Genomic DNA, 19,608 nt, shown 5'->3' on the forward strand with positions numbered 1-19,608 from the left:
TAGTTTCCTGTTTCATGTTACCCCTGGAGCAAAATCTCAGTTTTCATGGTAGTTTCAAGTTAAAGTTCACCCCTAAAACCTCTGCAATTTATAACTGTGCAGGTTTCATGTCTAGAATAAACTGGTCTTCTTTTGGGGGGAGCGGTTTTCTGTGATGGTTGGGAAATTCGTGCAGTTAGTCACATTTGAGAAAACTTGGAACAGGTTCTAGAGATGGAGACCCATTTACCTTGTACATTATTATGCTATGGCTGGATAGCTTAGCTATTAAAACAAAGGAATAGGGTTTCATAAAACAGATATCTGTTTGTAAATGCATGTTTCAGTGCTGCAATGAGTTGGCCACTTATAAATAAAACATCTGCTGATCATACATACACTCATAAATGCGGGCGGGCGTATGGGTTGGTAAGGAGCTCCACTCCAGGGTGGCAAGTCATGAAGGCTCAAGGGTGGCTACTTTCAGTGCCTCGGCAGCAAGTGTACGTGGAGGGCTGTGCGTATGGAGAGAGACGGCGAGTGAATGTTTCGATATATCTCTTTACAACTATGCACCCTGGTGTGTGCGGTCCCACATTTTTAATTAATAAATATCAATAAATCAATAAACTACAATGAAAAATTTAGTCACAGGAAGCACCAGCCTATACTTAGTTTAACATTATTTCTACTACTGCTCACAGTTTGATTGAAATGAATTTCTTCCCCTAGGTATAGCAATAATGAGCCACCCCCTGGGGAGGCAGGAAACAATGGAGTGTGCGTGCGGCTCCGGTGGTCAAGGGGCTTGAGCGCTGCCTGCCTTTGACTGAAACATTAGGCCCAATAAAGGATGGGAAAGAGAGCGGCTCGTCCCTGGCTCGAGGAACCTGAGTCACATCCCAGGGACCCAGTCTTAAGGAACCAGTCCCTTTATTCCTTCCAGCATATTAATGGCTTTAATTTTTCCCTTCCCCTCTCTGCCTACAACCTATTCGATGGCGCTCCCATCTGGAAGCTGAGAGCGTCCTCTGGAATGCATGCGAGTAGAGTCCATTTGTCACTGTGGGTGGGGGCCTGCCCTTCACAAAGAGAGCAGTTCATCTCCAAAGCGCAGTGACTCTGGCCAGCAAGGTACCAACGCGTTCTTCACAGCTCAGGCCACATCAGCTGTGAGGCCTGCAGCATCGTTGAGATTCCCCCATGCGCCTGCATTTTCCCAAATCAAAGGAAGACCCGTCAGAGATGAGGTCAGGTGGAAATACTGAAAGTTACAGATTCACCATCAGGGAACTCTCAAATGAACTCAGGTGTGGCCCTGACCACCAGTGAACCCAGCAAATCCCAGCGTAAGTTAAAGCAGAATGCAGGGAGTACTGTGCCAGGTCGCCCTCACCTCTGGGCCTTGGCCATGCACATAGCAGACACGCAAGTGGTTTTTGTCTTTTTTCTTGGTGGGGCCACCCTAAGAATACCCCGGGTCTTAAAATCTTCATCTTTTGCAATTTTTGACCACATCACTTTTAAAGATGAAATGTCAAACTCAAGTTTAGACTCTTGAGGTCATTAACATCCTTGTGTTAGAATTCATTTTGTTGGTTTAGCTATTCAATTCTCTCTACTTTGCATGGCTGTTCCTAAAGTGACTACAGTTTTTCTGTTCTAAGTGGAAGTGTTTAAAAGTTGGATGGAGAAATTTCCTTACCGCCCACATTTGGGGGAAGCCAGGTACAGTTCTCTGGCCTGTAGCCATTAAGCTGTGTAAAGAATTCACCAAAAAATTTCATCCTCGGCACGCATGTCATCTTAGGAGATCTTGGAACTGAATTCAGTTGATATTTCTAGACTGTTGCACACAAAGTCCTGTGCTAGACTCAGCAGAAGATACAGAGAAAAGTAAGCTGCGTGCACACGGTGTTGCAGGGGATCGGGCAAGTCCAGATGTAACTCAAACAAAGTAACTGCTATCAAAGGGCTGCCAGTTCTATGGGAATCCATGTTGGGGAACGTGGAAAAGCCACGTGGAGAAGGCATTTGAAAAGGGCCATTGGAGGATGGATGGAATTTTAATAGAGAATTCTCAAGGGGTCATTCCAGGCAAAAAAAAAAAAAAACGAAAAAGACAGGATGGGCCAAGCATGAGCGTGTCGAGTCCCCAGACACTTCAGAGACAAGAGGGGAGAGGACGATGATGCGAAAGCGGGAGGGAAAGTTTGCCCAAATGTCAATAATCAGATTGAGGGAAGCAAAAAACTAAGAATCAGACCCCTGCACTCAGGGACTGACGTAACCTGAGAGGAGGGCACCGTGATGGAGAGGATCATGTCTGCTTCTGCTATTCGCATTATATGTTTGCATATTTTTTGATAAAAGGGACCTGGTGAGAAACCTTATTGTATAGACTGTTGGCTTGTGTAAACCGCAGAGAACGCCTTCTGCTGAATTAATCTTCCTTTCGGGTTCCTTTGTACCAAAGGCCAGGCAGATTTATCAGGGCAAGCCCCCTGCTTCCGTCCCTTGTCAGCAGCTCCCCAGTCCCTCCCCACTTCTGTGTCTTCATCTGCAAAATGAAGGGATGGACCAGACCAGCAGTCCTTGGCCAAGGCTCTTGGACTTCAGCAAGTCCGTGAGTGCTCCTGAAGTTATATCCCAGGTCGTGTATTGCACGTGGGGATTTGCATTTTTTAAGCATTTTTTAAAATGGGGGTCATCAGTTTTTTCAAAGGAGACCATGACCCTAAGTGATTGTGCAGCTCCCTCACTGCCTTCCCAACTCTGATAGTTGGACCTGTGCGGCCAGGACCCGACCAGCAGTTCAGGAGGGAGGCAGGCATCACTCGGAAAGTACTTGCTTGGCGCGGGGGAGGAGAGGGAAGGGGCGGGCCCTCCCCGCGGGGCTTCCCGCCAGCTGTCAGGCAGCCCTTTAACCTCTCAGCGGCTCCTGAACCTGGGCCTCGCCTGGAGCAGGGAGGGTGTGGGCCGCGGGCACCTATGCTGTGACAATCTGGGTTCCAAGTGCTGTAGATCCCTCTATGCATTTAGAATGCTTCCAGAAGCTTTCCATGTCTAAGCTCTATTTAATGGAATCTATGCATAGTAAGTAATCAGGTCAGAGGAAGCAGCATCCTGCTTTGAGATCAATCGCTGGCTAATACTTTGTCGGGGCCACTGTATTATCTCCTGCTGATCCGATTGCCATTCTCCTCTTCCTTTGTACCACGCGCCTCGGTTGTGGTAAAAGTACGTATCGCATACATATTAAAAACATATACCCATTCTATCTGTATGTAAATGCGTGAGGCACAGCTGGATATTGCAGAGGAGTTTGATTTACTAATAGTTATTATCTGTTCAGTGGCAGAGAGAATTTCAGAGAAACAAGCTGGCGCAGAAATTGCCTTTCTGTTATTACTACACCACTTTCGTAATTGTTTAAAAACATGGGTTTTCTTCTTAGGTTCTAATAATGCCTGTGATTTTGCGCGTTGCCTTGTGTATTCCAGAGCAGGGTGTCCTCGCTTAGCATCTCCTCGGCTTTGGTTTTCGATTCCGGGGCCTAAGAAGAAACACAGAGCGCAGTTTGCAATTCAAATCTGACATTTTGCTTAGAAAGCAAGTACATAGTGGGCTGGCAGTGCAGGAGAAGCAGGTGTGGGTCTTGGCGGAGGGGTGTCAGTTACAATCAAAATAGTGCTTTTAGATTTTTTTTCCCTCTTCGTCTAAATCCCAGCAGCTGCAAACTTGAAGGCATCTCATTTCTCAGAGAAGGCTTTATGTGTTGGAGGTGGTATTGTTTGGCGGCTAATAAACACCAAACTGCTCCAGAAAAATCTGTTTAAACATTTAATTACTTGCAAGGAGATGTTAACTTGCTTAACTCCTCTAAATTAAATTGTCACCACTAGCTTTTCTGCTTATCCAAACCTGATTGTAATTACATTTTCAGATAGGTTGGCTGGCCGTTCTCGAAGTTAATCAAGGTAACTGTGTGATAAGTTGGGGGCCTTTCAAAAATCGGGAAAACCGCCATGTTAAAATTTGTGTCTCTGCAACACTCAAATTCCAGCATGATTTTGGGGTTTACACCAGATGGCTTTGTTCACTGTTAGGGGACCCAAAGATTCTGACCACTGTGAAAGACAAAAGTGCACTGGGCAGTCAAGGCCGTGCTGTTACTCAGGCCATTGCAGCAGGGGAGTGAGGAGTGTCTCAGAGCAGAGGGTGGGGGCCAAGTTCATGGAGGCAGGTGAACAAGGCAGTCACCAGCCAGCCTGACAAAAGTCGTGAGGAAGGAGGGAACGGGGCCTCGCGTCATGTTTGTAGCTAGCTGGAGAATGGGGAGATTTCTCACCTGTTACTGTTTTCTGGGAGCACGGGGCTCAGATAAAGTCCAGCCTTACCACCACATGCTACTCAGTGGACCAAAAGATGAGTCCAAGTCTATTTGGATCCAGGGCTTGCATGTGCCCTAAGGACAAACGGGAGGAAGGACACATTTCCGCAGCCCCCTTGCATAGTGCTCATGGACCACTGTGCCCGCTTTCTGAGCCTTTAAAGATACTGATGATGGTTTAATAAGCACATATGAACTTGGCTGTGGTGTACCGTGTTTAGCTGTTCTGCCTGCATCAGAGGGGGCATTTCTAAAGCAGAACGTCAGGGCCAGACTTAAGTCTGTGTGTCTGGCTGCCGGTTCTTGCAAACATCGCTAATGCTTTGGCTGTTCGTTTGGAGAGGCACATCAGATCATTGGCTGAGGCACCCGGAATTTGCCCTAACTCAAACTGTAACTTTCACTCAATAGTTCCGTCAGGTCCAGAAGGCTTCCCAGAAGCACAGGGCCTCCATGTAGAGTCCAGGTGACAACCATGTAATGATTTTTTTTTTCAAGTTCTAAAGGCCATTAAAATCATCTGTTTGTGTCTGCTTATAAATAGGAATCCACTGGTACGAAGTTGACTTTAGCTTTTAATTGCACGTAATTACAACAGCAGAATCACTGAATGCTTGAGATCGCACTAAATCAGACTGCTTTAATTTGATTTTTTGATGACACGTTAGCACTTCAGCAAGAACAGAGAGATTATAACCCTGAAAAACAAGCTTTGTTTTCCCATAGACGTGACTGCTTAATCTTTTCACAAGACTTTAGCAGATGAATATATGTGTGTGTTTATATACATGCACAGAGCAAGAGAGATACAGATAGATAAAATCTGTCATTCCTTGATCACGGTGATCTGACAGTTCTAATTTCCCGGTTAGGGATAACTTTTTTCCTCTATCAGTCAAGTCAGATCTCTTAATATGGTGATGATTTGCCTGTTTAAGATGGCTGTTTTTTGAACTCCTGCCTGCGAGGCTTCTTTCTTGTTTCACTGGACTGACTGTCATCTTCCCAGCATCACATTTCAAGGCACAATGAGGCTGCAGAACCCTGACCGCAGGAGTGGTTTGGTTACCTGGGCTGCAGTGGCGTGGGTCGGCGGGGCCGCTTTCCAGTGTTCGGCCCCATTCACAGGTGGCTAAGCTGGGTCTTTGGAGTGTGTGGTACATCCGTTCCTTACTCGGCGCTGCTCAGCTCACGGGGAGTTCGTGTTATTCGAGTGTGGCCCCAGCCCCCAGTGCCCTCCGCTCCGCTGCCCTCGAAGGTCTCCGTCCTCCTCCCTCCCGCTTCTCCCCCTCTTCCCTTCACAATGCTTGCTCCCCTCTCGGAAGCCGTCCAGAATTTGTCTCTAACTTGAAACAGCACTTAATTCCATAAATTACGCATTCATGGTCGAGTCGTAAGTTGGTCCATGTGGCATGGTGGTTCCTAACCCCAGCAATTCATCAGAATCATCTGAGTGCGTTTAAAAAAAAAAAAAAGCGTGGATCCCAACCCAGATCAACGACCCCCTGGCATTTGGGTGAGGTAGCAGGTACTTGGGTTTGGTGGTGGTGGTGGTGGTGGTGGTGGTGTTTAAAAGCTCCCCAGGTGATTATAAGGAACAGCCACAGGGGAAACTCACTGGTCTAATACCTTTTTTTCTCCAACTAGATTGTAAGTTCTCGAAGAAGCAGCACGGTCTCTCATTCAGTCCCTAGCTTGGCCTTAGGCTGCGGTCATTCGGGCAAGTTCTCTGTTCTGATTAAAAGAAGAGCCATCACTGTCAGTTGCTCTTTGCATGTGCCACTCACTCTAATCCATTTCAGTAAAACACTGTACTAGACATGGAACAGAGGAAGAGAAACAAGACGTGTCCCTTGTTCTCCAGGAGCTCAGAGTGGAGGAGGCTGACCCAGGAACAATCCCCGTGCTCTGCGATCTTCAGTGTAAGTTAGGGCAACCATCCTAGAAATACATGGTCTGAGCAGAGGTTTTTGTTTGACCTCCTGCTGTGAGAGGTCACGTAGGTAGAATTATTTGGCACCAAAACGGTGGAATTTCCAGGACGTCGCAGTGTTTGCAGGGATCCTGTTCAAAGCATTTAACAACCAGTAGCACGTGACCGACCAGAACAGGCACCAGGGTTCGGCCATCCCACCCTGCAGGTATGGAAGCCGCAAGAAAGCGTCCAGCAGGTGTTGCCCGGCAGCACCTGGGATCTGTGGCTTGCGCTCTGACCCCTTGAGAGCTCACCTTGGACAGTTAATTCCAAACCAAGAGGTCATTAGAGAGTCAAGACTTAGCGGAGACCACCTGGCCAGCACCATCTTCGCCTGGTGAGGTTGATGGCAGGGGACCCCAAGGCCTTCATCTATCAGCGTATCAGATGCAGACCACCCTGCCCCCCAGCTCTCGGGGATAATGGATTAGGCTGAAAAACCCAAAGACATTTAGCCGTTTGTTGGGGGAAATTATGAAAGGTTCTTGAAGCCCAGTCTGTGTGATTTGGGAATTGCTGTTGAAAGCAGCAAACTTATTTTCCTGTGAGTACACTCCAATAAATGGCTGCAATTCTTATCAATAATTAATGAGTCTAACCAGGAATTTCAAGGGCTGGAAAAATATTCAAAGCCTCCTATTTACAGTTGTAACCAGCTGGATTTGTTTAATGGGTTGTTTGCTTTTTAATTTGTAGCAGTTTTGAGAGAGACCTTTGGGGACCGCGAGCCCTTTTGGAAGCCACACAGTTATTTGGGGGGACCGAATCTACCCGCGAATAATTTGAGGTTCACTCGGCCATTTAGGGACTGCAGAAAGGCAGTGGAGACATTCAGGCCTCTGTCCTCTATTTAATTTTCAAGATTAGAATTAAACATTAGGCCGTGGTCTTCCGAGAGACATTTGCCAGAGTGTGGACTAGTTTCTTTCCAGTATCCTGGTTTACCATTTCTCTGTTCTCTTAGCAGAAATGGTCACTGATTCTAAAGTAGGAGAGTAGGTACCATTCACTTGTTCGTGCAAAGGTTCCCTTGACACAAATAAAAATGGAATTTTCAAATGTAACCCGATTAACTCTTAATTGTATACCAATAGCCTGTGTGTGTCAGCTCCCTCAGAAGGCTTCCGAATGGCCTGCATCTCCCTTTAAACTTGGGGAGGGGGCTTGGGGGGGATTCAATTAGTAGCAGGACTTTTCTAATCGTGGGATTGGTGTGGCGTTGACAAAAATCTGTATAAATAGTGTACATTTTTCCACTTAAGAGGGCTGTGCTGAGACAGTTTTAATTGGATTTTCATGGTGATTGACAGCGTTTGATTATGACAGTAACTTTATTTGGCTGGACGGCTTTAGCCTCTTGTTCAGATTTTTCCATCAAAGCTCTTTTTTCTCCTCCGAATCCCCAGCGGAGCAGCAGTCACTGTGGAAGAGCCTTTTAGCACCTTTGTTGTTGCCATCCCTGGCGACGATGGGGCCCAGCTGGTAGCAGATAAGAAAACGTTCCTTTCACAAAGAGGCTGTGTCTCCCGCCTCTGCGGTTTCGATCATTTTAAGAGCCCCCAAAACCTGTTGAGGGTTAGAAGTAGCTTTAGATGTGAAATGAGTGTTAAGTATTAGTAATCGGGAGATTAGGGCCCCGGGGACAATGTGAGACAAACAACTGCAATTAAGGCAGATCTGCCGATGTAAACAAAATTTAGCAGAAACAGATGCCCTAACCATTTTAGGGGATTGATTTGAGGGCACCAAGGAATCGATTTTTGTCTTGTTTACACTTTCAAAGCCCTGTGATGTACTGGAAGGCTAAATATTTCATACAGCCTGATTTTAGTTAATTTTTTTTCCAGCGCCTCACAGTAGGCGCCTCTCTCCTCACAGTGACCAGGCCTGAGTTTATTCCGCATTCACAGGGAGCAGCTAATTGTCTATGAAGGGCCCCCGTGTTTAAATGGGCTTGACAGGAATTTAAATTTTGTTTCAATCAACCCCTGTGCTCACAGCCTGCTCCAGTTTCTAATTTTTAAATTAAACATGATTTTTTTTTTTTTAAGCCACAGGCTTGCCTCTGGAATACGCTGTCTCTAACTCTCGGGAGGGCAAACGGGCCACCCTGGAATGCTGGCCGTGTGCGGGGCCTGAGGCTCCGGCTCCAGGGCTGGAGCGTTCTTGCTCCAAAAACGAGCTTTTCCTTCTCCCCCTGTCGGGGAGGTCAGCAGAGTTTGGCTGGGCAGATCGGCTCCCTGCCTTGGGAAACGGCCCCCTTCCCAGCTCTCCTGTGCAGGCAGCGGCGTATGTCATCTGGAAAGTGGGTTAAGTACCAGAGGAAGGCGTGAGGATGGCTTTTTGGGGCCGGCTGAATCGTAACCCGCGGCATGTCGGGTACAGATTTGCATTCCGGCAGCCTTTTCTGCCGTCGTGAGATGAGTGTGCATCTCTGTGCGCACTCACCTCTTTGCCTTGTGGGGTGTCTGCTCTGGGCAGAGCATCCTGCCTGATGCCAGGGAGCCGTTTGTCAGCCCCAAGTCACACCCCCAAGCAGCCCACCATCTCCCAGGGAAGGTGGGGATACAAACAGCCAAGCACAGGGTAGAATGCTCGACTCGCCAAAGGCCCTCCCTCACCTTCTCCCTCCCCTCCACCCCGTGGCGCTCCCTCCACGCCGCCTGCGCTCTAACGGTCTGACAGTCCCCCAGTGCACGAGGCCTCCTCACATGGTCATGTCTTTGCTTGTGCTGTTTCTTCGGCCAGAATGCCTCACATCCACGTGGTGAACTCCTCACATCCACGTGGCGAACTCCTACTCAGCCTCCGAGGCCCAACTGGCACGTCCTCTCTCAGGCTTTCTCAGGCCTGCTTCCGTGGGGGTTGATGACTTCCTATTACATGTCATCCTTCTTTCTGGCAGGTACCTCTGTTAGTGCCCTTTTCAACTCTTTGTGACAGTGACTTGTCTACACAGCTGGTAACTGGGTTACACAGCCGTAAACAGGACCATGAGTTCCTAGAGGATTAAATCATGTCTTTTCATCATTGTATCCTTAGCGTTTAGCCCAATCTCCAGCTATTGAATTGAAATGATATGAGTTTAACAGGTAAAATGAGTTCTGGAAAAGGCAAGATTTCTTCTAGCCAGGGGTATGTGGGGAAGCTTTGTGAATGCGGTGACAAATGAGCCAGGCCTTGCAGGACACTGGGGTATTTCTGTGAGTGTATTACTTTCTGCGCACATGTGAAACACAGCTCAGATCATGAGGGAACCTGCCAGGCCCTCTAACAGTCATATCAAAGTCTGTACTGCAACTTGTCTGAAATTACTTAAAAGAAATTAGAGCAACTATTTGCACACAACTTGGGGCTGTAGATAAATTCAGAAGGCTTCTTATGTCTAACCTTAAAAAAAGAAAAGCTTTCTTTCAGGGAAATTAACCTAAACAGTCAACATTTTGTAAAACACATGTGTTTACAGAGTCCTTTTAAATATGTTATTTCACTTGACTTTCACACAAACACTGTGAGAATTATTCTTATTCCCATTTTACGGATGCATGCAGCCGGGGCTCAGAGGGGTTAATTAATTTGCCTAGAGTCACACAGCCAGGAATAATACAGGACTGTTCTGCACTCCATCAAAGCTAATATCTATTGGTGCCTAGTTAGCAAGGGGTTGTTATTATGGTTGTGAGAAGTTCAGCTAAGTCAGACTGTTTCTAACAATCAAAAACAAAACTAAATACAAATCTCCCACAAAGAAACGTATAGAATTTCAGCAGGACATGCTTGTGAAGCCAAGATGCCCCTGTAGGAGGCTTACTCAGCTCACTCCTTATAGTCCTCTCCACCTCGGCCCCATCCTGCATCTGGAGGGCCGTGGTGCATCTGGAGGGCCATGGTGGAAGCAGAGAGCTGGCGCCTAAACATAGCCCCAGGGGCCTGGCTGAGGCCTGAACCTCAGTGCAAATAAACCAAACAGGAAGAGAGAAAATAATCACCAGCAGTTTGCACCTGTCAGTCAGTTAGCTCAAGGGAAGCTGTGAAAATTTGTGAGCTATCCCTGTGTTTTGGTTTTGTCAACCTGCAGCAAAAACTGAAGGCATAGTGTGTTCTGCAGTTTATCCGGCCACGGAACCTTCTCTTCTTTTTCGTTCTACCTTCACAATTACAGAAGTGAGCAGCTTCCAAGAGACATTACTTGCTGAGTTTGGGAGAAATTTCTTTTATTTATTTATTTTTAATTTTATTGAGTTATAGTCAGTTTACAATGTTGTGTCAATTTCTGGTGTAGAGCACAATTTTTCAGTCAATTTTATATAAACATACATATATTCATTTTCATATTCTTTTTCACCGTGAGCTACTAGAAGATCTTGAATGTAGTTCCCTATGCTATACAGTAGAAACTTGTTTATCTATTGTATATGTACCTGTCAGTATCTGCAAATCTCGAACTCCCAGTCTGTCCCTTCCCACCCTGCTCCCCCCGGCAACCAGTCTCTAGTCTATGTCTGTGAGTCTGTTTCTGTTTTATATTTAGGTTCATTTGTCTTCTTTTTTTTTTTAAGATTCCACATATGAGTGATATCATATGGTGTTTTTCTTTCTCTTTCTGGCTGACTTCACTTAGAATGACATTCTCCAGGAACATCCGTGTTGCTGCAAATGGCATATGTTATCATTTTTATGGCTGAGTAGTATTCCATTGTATAAATATACCACGACTTCTTTATCCAGTCATCTGTTGATGGACATTTAGGCTGTTTCCATGTCTTGGCTATTGTAAACAGTGCTGCTATGAACATTGGGATGCAGGTGTCTTTTTGAATTAGGGTTTTCTCTGGATAAATGCCCAGGAGTGGGATTGCTGGGTCATATGGTAAGTCTATTTTTAGTCTTTTGAGGAATCTCCATTCTGTTTTCCACAGTGGCTGCACCAAACTGCATTCCCACCAGCAGTGTAGGAGGGTTCCCTTGGGAGAAATTTCTTTTAACTCAGCAAACCTTACTGAGCACATTGTATACACAGAATATCTTGCTAGGTGCTCTAGTGTATTGCTACTCAAATACGGACTTTGGGCTAGTGGTAGTATCTGAACTTGAACACAAGATAAGGAGTTTGTGCCAGAATATAAATCAAGCACGTCTCAAAGTCTTCTAATTCGGCTGAAATTATTTTTTGGTAGCAAAACTTTCTCAGGGGCGAAGCTGTGTGCGGATGCACTTTGTGGCCATAGCTCCTTCTCTCCTTGCAAACCAGGAGCAAGCAGCTCCCAGACCAAGTACTGGAGTTGGAAATGCAGAGGCTAATGAAACACTCATATTGCCTTCCAGGAGCTTACAGTGCAGTGAGAAAGCGAGGCTTTCTCACAACCACTGCATCCCCTGCAGCTGGCACTGTGCACGGCCACAAGTAGCCGTTCAGTCATGTCTCTTGAAGAGACGATCAGAAAGAACTAAGTGAAAGACAGTCTTTCATTTGGAATGGGGGGAAAAAATTGCAATTGTGTATCTGATAAGAGGTTAATATCCCAAATATATAAAGAGCTCATACAGCTCAATAGCAATAAATAAACAAACAAACCAATTAAAAAAATGGACAAAGGACCTGAATAGACATTTTTCCAAAGAAGATATTCGAATGACCAATGGGTACATCACTAGTCATAAGGGAAATGTAAATCAAAACCACAATAACATGTCACCTCATGTCTGTTAGAATAGCCATCATCAAAAAGACAAGAGATGACAGATGTTGGTGAGGATGTGGAGAAAAGGGAACCCTTGTGCACTGTTGGTAGGATTGCAAACTGGTAAGGCCACTATGGAAAACAATATGGAAGTTCCTCAAAAAATGAAAAATAGAAGTACCATATCACCCAGCATTTCCACTTCTAGGATTATATCTGAAGGAAACAAAACACTATTCAAATAGATATCTGTACCCCCATGTTCATAGCAGCATTACTTGTAATAGCCAACACATGGAAACAACCTAAGTGTCAGTAGATGCATAGATAAAGAAGTTGTATGATATTAGATACTCCCACATGCAATGGAATATTATCCAGCCGTAAAAAAGGAGATCCTGCCATTAGCAACAACCTGGTATTATGCTGCGTGAAATAAGTCAGACAGAAAGACAAATACTGTATAATCTCACTTATATGTGGAATCTTAAAAAATATATATATTATAGAAAACCAATTTGTGGTTACTAGCAGTAGAGGAAGGAGCAATTGGAAAAGGTAGTCAAAAGTACAAACTTCCAGTTATAAGGTAACCAAGTATTAGGGATGTCATGTACAACTTGATGACTGTACTTAACACTGCTGTGTGGTATATTTGCAAGTTGTTAAGAGAATAAATTCTAAGAGTTCTCTTTACAAGGAAAAACATTTTTTTCTTTTCTTTTGTACCTGTATAAGATGATGGGTGTTAACTTACTGTGGTAACCACTTCACAATATATGTAAGTCACATCTACACCTAAAACTTAACACAGTGCTGTATGGCAACTATATCTCGATAAAACTAGAGGCGGGAGGGAGTGCTAAATGATATAGAAGCCAAACTGTTGAGTGCCTTAAGAGACATGTGAACGAAGTAGCCTGGTCTCACAGAATAGGGAGCCAGACAGAGGTCTGGGTCCCTCAGGAAGGCAGAAGGGAGACTAAGGCTGGGACGACGGCCTGCAGGTGTACACGCCAGCACAGGCAGTAGGGGAATCAGGGGAGCAACAGCACAGGTGTGGAGCTGTGACCTCGCTCGTTTCTGTACCCCGGGCCGTAGAGCTGGAAAGGTGGGGTGGGGACGGTGTGGCCGACGACTGGCAGGATGTGCTCTGTCCTCTGCATGTGAAGTCTGGGGAGGCTGAAGATGGACTCCAGCTCTAGTCTGTCGTGAACATGCGACAGGGGACACTGAGAAGAGCACTGGGCTGGGTATCAGAAGGCATGGTTTCAGGTGCAACCTCTGCCTCTGTGAAACTGGGTAATCAGTAGTTACTCACTTAGCTTATCCAAGCCTCAGCTTTCTCATCTATAAAATGGGGGTAGGGTTACCAATCTTGAAGGATGAGGTTTTTTCCCTAATAAAATAGGGTTTATGAAGGTGTGTTTGTAAACTGTAAAGTGCCGGGCACATGTGGGACACTAAATCTTTGAGTCATGATCTGTCTCATCTGTCTCGTGTTCCTGGACATGTCTGGCTAGCAGTTTCTTAGAAGACAAGTGTGTTTAGTGGAACTCGATGTGACTTAGAACAAAGTATACGTATGTTGGACATTTACAGCTAGTGTCTAATGGATTGGTAATTTCTCAGAGGTGGGCAGACCTCTGTGGGTTATTCCTCCCCAGTCATGGGAAAGCCTTAACCTTTGTGTCTGTCTCTGTTACCCGTGAAACATAATGAGCATCTTGTGAGGGAATTACTGTGAAACCATCAGTTAATCAAGTATTTGTTGTCCGTGGGGTGCTGTGATGGGTTCAAAAGGAATATAAGAGACAGCCAGGTCCTCAAGGAGCAGACTGGACACACCCACGGGAGACATTCAGAGAAGGCGGGATGGGCCGTGCTGACTTGCACGGTGTGAGGGCTCAGGGCAGGGCGGCCGACGGGCTCCGTCATCACAGGAGGCATCTCAGCTCCAGCCAGACCTGGAGGATTGTTAGCATCTGTCTGAACGTGGGAATTAGACAGCAGCGGCTCAGCGGAGAGCCGGCTCCTCCCAGCCCCCACCCCATGCCCCACCCCCACCCCATCCTCCATCCCCACCCCCATCACCCACCCCATCCCCCCACGCCTCTATTAGCTGTCTGCTTAATTTCAAATATGTCATCATGCCTCTCTCAGCTTCAGGTTCCTTACCTATGAAAATGAGGATCTCACGAAGGGGAGATTTTAAGAGTGAGATGAAAATGTGTTGCACACTCAGCACACCGTCTGGCATAAAATAAGTGCTCAATAAACGGTAACCATTATGTTATCATCGGCACTGCTGATAGCAAGAGGGAAGGTATCTCAGGAAGAAGGAACAGCACAGGCTGAGACCAGAGGAAACAGGACCGTGAGGAACACACCCTGGCCAAAGCAGAGAAGGCCCTTGGGATCGAAGGGAGTAAAGTTAGCTGGGTGGGGCGGATCCAGCCGGGAAGGGCTTTGCACACCGAAGAGGAGTGTGGCTGCCCGAGGCTGCTGTCCACTCTTAAGCTGGGTAGTGGCTACACGAGGCTCCACCACTGCAGGCAAAGGGGACACACAGGACTGATCTCGGATTGCTCCACGTGGACCGGACTCTCTGGCTGGAACTGATTTATGACTAGGGATGTCCTCACCCCCTGGCTGTTTCTGAAATTCTCCATGAAGGTCTCCAGCCAAAAGAATAGGAAGCCGAGTTCAGCGCCTGTAGCTTCTTGGCAGCGTGTCATTTGTCTCTCTTTCTGCATCTTCTTTGCAGTGTCCTTTCTGTCACTATCGGGGAAAATCATTAGTATGCTAATCTAGCTAGCCGTCATTTTAACACTGACCTTTGCTAACCTGCCTTTGCAATTTCAGGAACTACGTGTGACTTCTCTAAAAGTAACCTTAAATTGTAGTCTTGTAAGAATTCCAGAGCTGTATCCTTCACTCCTTCTTCTAATGAGGTTATGACCAAATGCTCATTATAATTGCTTTAGACTCCTTTTAATTTTCAAGCTTATTAATCATAAGAAGAGTTATTTAAAATTGCATAAATTAATCTTAGATTAAAAGCCCATCAAAGCCTCGAAACAATTAAGAATAAGTAGGATTTCCCTGGGGCAGCAAGTTTTATTTTAATATTGTAGTCAGGTGGATATCAGAACCTTGAAGTATGGTAGTGATTAATGTATGCAAAATTTAAATGAGATTTTTTAAATGGCAAATCTAAATCACATATTGACCTAACTGTAGGCTTTAACTGCATTGTCTGTCATATATTTAAACTGTTTACTAATCAACATTTTAATTACCGCGTGTGTTGGCAGACCCTAGGACAAATAAAATCTAGCATTTTAAAATGTTGCTGCAAATTTCTGTTATCTGAAAATAACAGGACTCTTTTATTGGGAAGAATGGAGGAATGAGAAAACAGAGCGAATCTCCCGCAGCAACGCGAGACTGGGCACAGTCCTGGGGTGGCGGTGGCGGCGGCGAGGGTTGAGGGGCGCTGCAGCATCCTTCCTGGCCCCCAGGCTCACCTTGTGATTCTGCTGGTCTGAGACAGCTACTTCTCCTTGGAGCAGCACCTGGGTTTCCTTTGAAGTTGATTCACATTTAATTAGGGAAACACTTCGCTTCGTGTGTTTGAGCCCCAGTTGCCAAGCATTGTTGACTTGAACGGTGTGGGTAGCCTGGGGTCCCTAGGCCCCCTCCCCTGTGGTGAAGTGGAGACAGGAAATTTCCAGAAATGTGATTGGATCCCAGTCGAAGTCAGCAGCTGATTGGCTGCCTCCCTCCCCCACCTCCTCCGTCACTGCCGTCCTAGGCAAGGTGAAAGGTGGACTTGGGCTGTGTCAGAGTCTGCAAAGATTTTCTTTATTTTACAAATACCCTGTTTCGTTATTGAAAGTAGGTGGGTAAGAGGGTCACCGTGGACAATTTATCTCACCCCTCGAAACTTCAGTGCTCACTTCATGGCACGGGGAATAGTGACCACCATGCTGTTTCTGTTTTTTCGTGAAAATCCAGACAAGGTAAAGCACTTAGCATAGAAGTTAGAAAACAGAAAGTTCCCCCAAAACATTTGATCCTGTTCCCATCATTGACTTTCTAAAACTAGTGTTAAAATTATGGCTAAAATTTCCCATAGTCCAGAAGGATGGATGTACAGTAAGCCTCCAGCCCCATCTCCGGGGTCAAGCACTGTTAATGGTAGCTTGTGTATCCTTCTAGAATTTTTAATTTTATTGCTCTGTACCTTGCTTTTTCACTTAATATATCTTTGAAATCTTTTCGTATCATGTGAAAGTCTGTCTCATGCTTTTTCGTGGCTGCGTGGTGTTCTGGAATACGGGTGTTCCATATTTATTTCACCAGCACCCTGCCATAGAACATTTTGGCCATTTCCAGATCTTTGCTATTAAGCTGGTGACCATCTGTGTATATACACATCTTTATAAACTGGGTATGAGACCCCAGCTCCCCCTCACCTCTTTTCATACTGAAGTATCAGGCTTTAATCCTTCCCAATCTGATCAGTGATAAATGGGATCTGGTTGTTTTCATTTTGCATTAAGTATGAAGTTGAACATTTTTTTTTTCATGTTTATTGGCCATTTGTATTTTTTGCACATAACTTTGCCCATTTTTCTGGTGAATAGGTTGTCTCTTCCTTCATCTTTCTGAGCCTTGATTTCCCCATCTAGAGACGCAGGGAGGCAGACACACCGTCTCCAAGGGCCCTTCTGCCTCGCCAGGCGTGGTCCAGGCCTGAGTGCCGCGGGCACCTTCTGTGCTACCGGAGGTGCCCTTCCGCTCATGACCTTGCCGGGCCAGCCTGGAGGCTGCGGTGCCAGTAGCTGCGGGTGAACTCCAGGAGGCTCGTTTCCTTCTTTTGTTCAGTTGTGCGTCTTCCTCTCTTAAGAAGGCAGGCTTGGAAATTACAGGGCCGAGCTGGGATTGAACTTCCGTTAAAGCTGCCTGTAGACAGCAGGAATATTTATTTTCTCTATTTGTTTTAAGCTGGGACGTCTGTGTGGTTTTCTCAGCACTGTCCTGATGGAGCCCTGACCAGCAAGCGTGCAATGCCCCTGGCCCTAATGTGCCATTAATGATAGGTTAATGTACAGTATAATGTTTTGGGGACTACGGGTTCATTACGCTTCTGAGTGTGAGGTCTTTCCACAGAGCGCCCAAGGTCCCATTGCATTATATCATGCAATAAAAATACCCTTTTCATATCACACACTAATAAACTGTATTTGAAATGCTGTCTGAGGGCACTGCCGTCTTGTCTGTAGGCTGTGCACAAGTGCAACAGTTGGGTTTCCTTTTTTTCTATTTGTGTTTTAGTTACACGGGATTCTGAACGCGGGGAAGTCTGCTCATTCCTGCTTTAAATGGGGGAGCAAGCTGGGTGTTGAGGCCTGAGGCTCAGAGAAGGAGCCACTCAGTGAGTGGTGAGGGTCTTTAATCCATGGAGAGCACGGCCCCTCGTCCTCCTCTGCCCGGCCACCCACACTGCATGCAGCTGTCAGGAGAGCTGGTCTAGTGCCTTCCAGATTTAGCACTGAGCATGTGTTAGGTGTGATAAAAACTTCCCCAGGAAAGAAGTGTGGTAAGTATTGCCAAGTCTGGGCCACTGCTGGTCATGACTATCGAGCTGTTTCCAGGAGAGCCTCCGTGTTAGGAATTTCATAGAGCCCTCCTGTCCAGTGGGTGCTGGCCTCTTTGTCTGACAAAGGACAAAGAAGTCCCCAGAGCTAGCAGGGAAAGCTGCCCCATAGAGAATGAAATCCACAGCCTTCCAGCAACCGCAGGCGAATTCCCTGCCCACGCAGACCGCACACCAAGAGCTCCGACCACCCAGGAGATCAGGGATGCAGCTGGGCTGGGGCAAGCATCGTCTTCTCAGACGCACGCAGTCCCAGTGCCCTTAAGTATTATTCGTACCTTCCTGGGAGTTGGTATGATCAGATGGTTTTCTTCTCAGCAGTGAGCTGGCGGCAGAGGTAATTTTGAAGCTTGGGGACCTTTGAGAAAGGAGATTCTTCTCCATCAGAAAGGAAGAGGGCATGTGAATTGAGGGATGAGGCAGAGACTTAGAATTCCTCCTCTGTGCCTTGATCCAGGCAGACTGGTACCTGTGCTTTGTTGGGGGGAGGGCTGTTTCCGCCAACTGTAGAGTGTGGTCAAGAGTGACCCGCGAGCCCCGAGAACCTGGGTTCACGCCCAGGGTTGAGACTTCAGCTTGAAGCACAGTCCTTACCAGCTGGGAGCGCCAGTGTCTTTGCTTGTAAAATGAGCTAGCATCTCCTTCCTTCTGCCAGGGCTGGAGGTCGTGTGAAGCAGTGTGGGTGAGAGCACCTGACTGCTATCTGGCGTGGGCTCGGCGCGCACAACTGTCAGCTGTTAACGTTGCTGTTATGATCTGTTACAACCAAACGTAACGTATGAAAACAGAACAAAAACATACTGTAACAAAAGGTGCAGGCTTTGGAGCACACGTCCTGTTCAAACCCCAGTGCTGCTTTAGCCAAATCACTTAACTTCTCTGAACCTGGTTTTTGAATCCACAAAGAGGTAATAACAGTCATGCCATCCCCACTACTTCGGGGGATTTTTGTGACAGTTCAGTTTGATGATGAGGTTGAAAGCACTCTGTGGAATGAAAAACGCTCCTCAGATGCTGGTATTTTCTCTCTCCCAATCAACATATTCGTACTGTGTTATCTTTAAATAAATATCCTTATGGCAAAGCCAATGAGGGCAGCTGATAAAAAAGATTCGCTGCTCTGTCCCCCTCCCCACCAGGGAGCATGTTGTGGCCCAGTTGTAGACCAGAGCAACCCGTCTATCCCATGTCTTGACTGCAGAGAAGCGGGGCGGACCCAGGACGGAGTCTCAGCTCCCCTGGGTTAGTGGGAGGAAAACCAGCTCCTGCTCGAGGTGGGGACGGTGTTGCCTAGAACAGTGATCGAAAGATCAAGGGACCACGTACGTTGATGGGTTGAGTTGATCTGAAGTTGCCAACAAGATGATGGAAAGAAAAAATCAAAAGTTACTAAGACTGTCCTGCACATGCTGGGCCTTTTGGCTGCAGGCAAAGCCCCCTTAATTGTTAGGAGAAAAGGATTTAAGTTTCAAGGATAATCAGTTTTTCTTGTAAGGGTGGTAGGGTTGGAATAAACCTTTTGTTTTCCAATGTGGGGACTTGAGAACACTTACACTCTCAGGGGTTAAATCTGTCTTTAGGGCTACTAGGACTTGAAAAATGTTACCTTGTATCAAGAAAACCAGAAGTGACAAGTTCATTTAAAAAGCCTGGTTTGTCATTGTTTATCTAATTTTCAGAGTTGACACAGAAAATTAGACCAGCTGACACTCACTCGCTGACCGCCTCCCTGGCTCATTTCCCTGGGCCTTTCCTACCTGACCTTTGCAAGCACAAGATGCTCCAAACCCCAAAATATAAAACTTCCCACCGAGTTTCCAAGTCGCCCTGCAGTCATTCCCAGATCCTGTCATAGGATGTCATCCCTTAATGTTATTATAAAAACAAGACGAGGTTATAAATCTGCTCTGTGAGG

The 19,608-nt window shown here is 46.3% G+C and overlaps 1 protein-coding gene across 8 annotated transcripts in view; it reads left to right on the forward strand.

The window, feature by feature from the left end:
* The window catches only part of MAP2K5 (mitogen-activated protein kinase kinase 5), a 235,775-nt gene that overhangs the window by 201,613 nt on the left and 14,554 nt on the right, over positions 1-19,608 (forward strand). The window lies entirely within an intron of this gene.

This window comes from Camelus dromedarius, chromosome 5 (genome assembly GCF_036321535.1).
Source record: "Camelus dromedarius isolate mCamDro1 chromosome 5, mCamDro1.pat, whole genome shotgun sequence".
In the NCBI taxonomy this organism is placed as follows: domain Eukaryota; kingdom Metazoa; phylum Chordata; class Mammalia; order Artiodactyla; family Camelidae; genus Camelus; species Camelus dromedarius.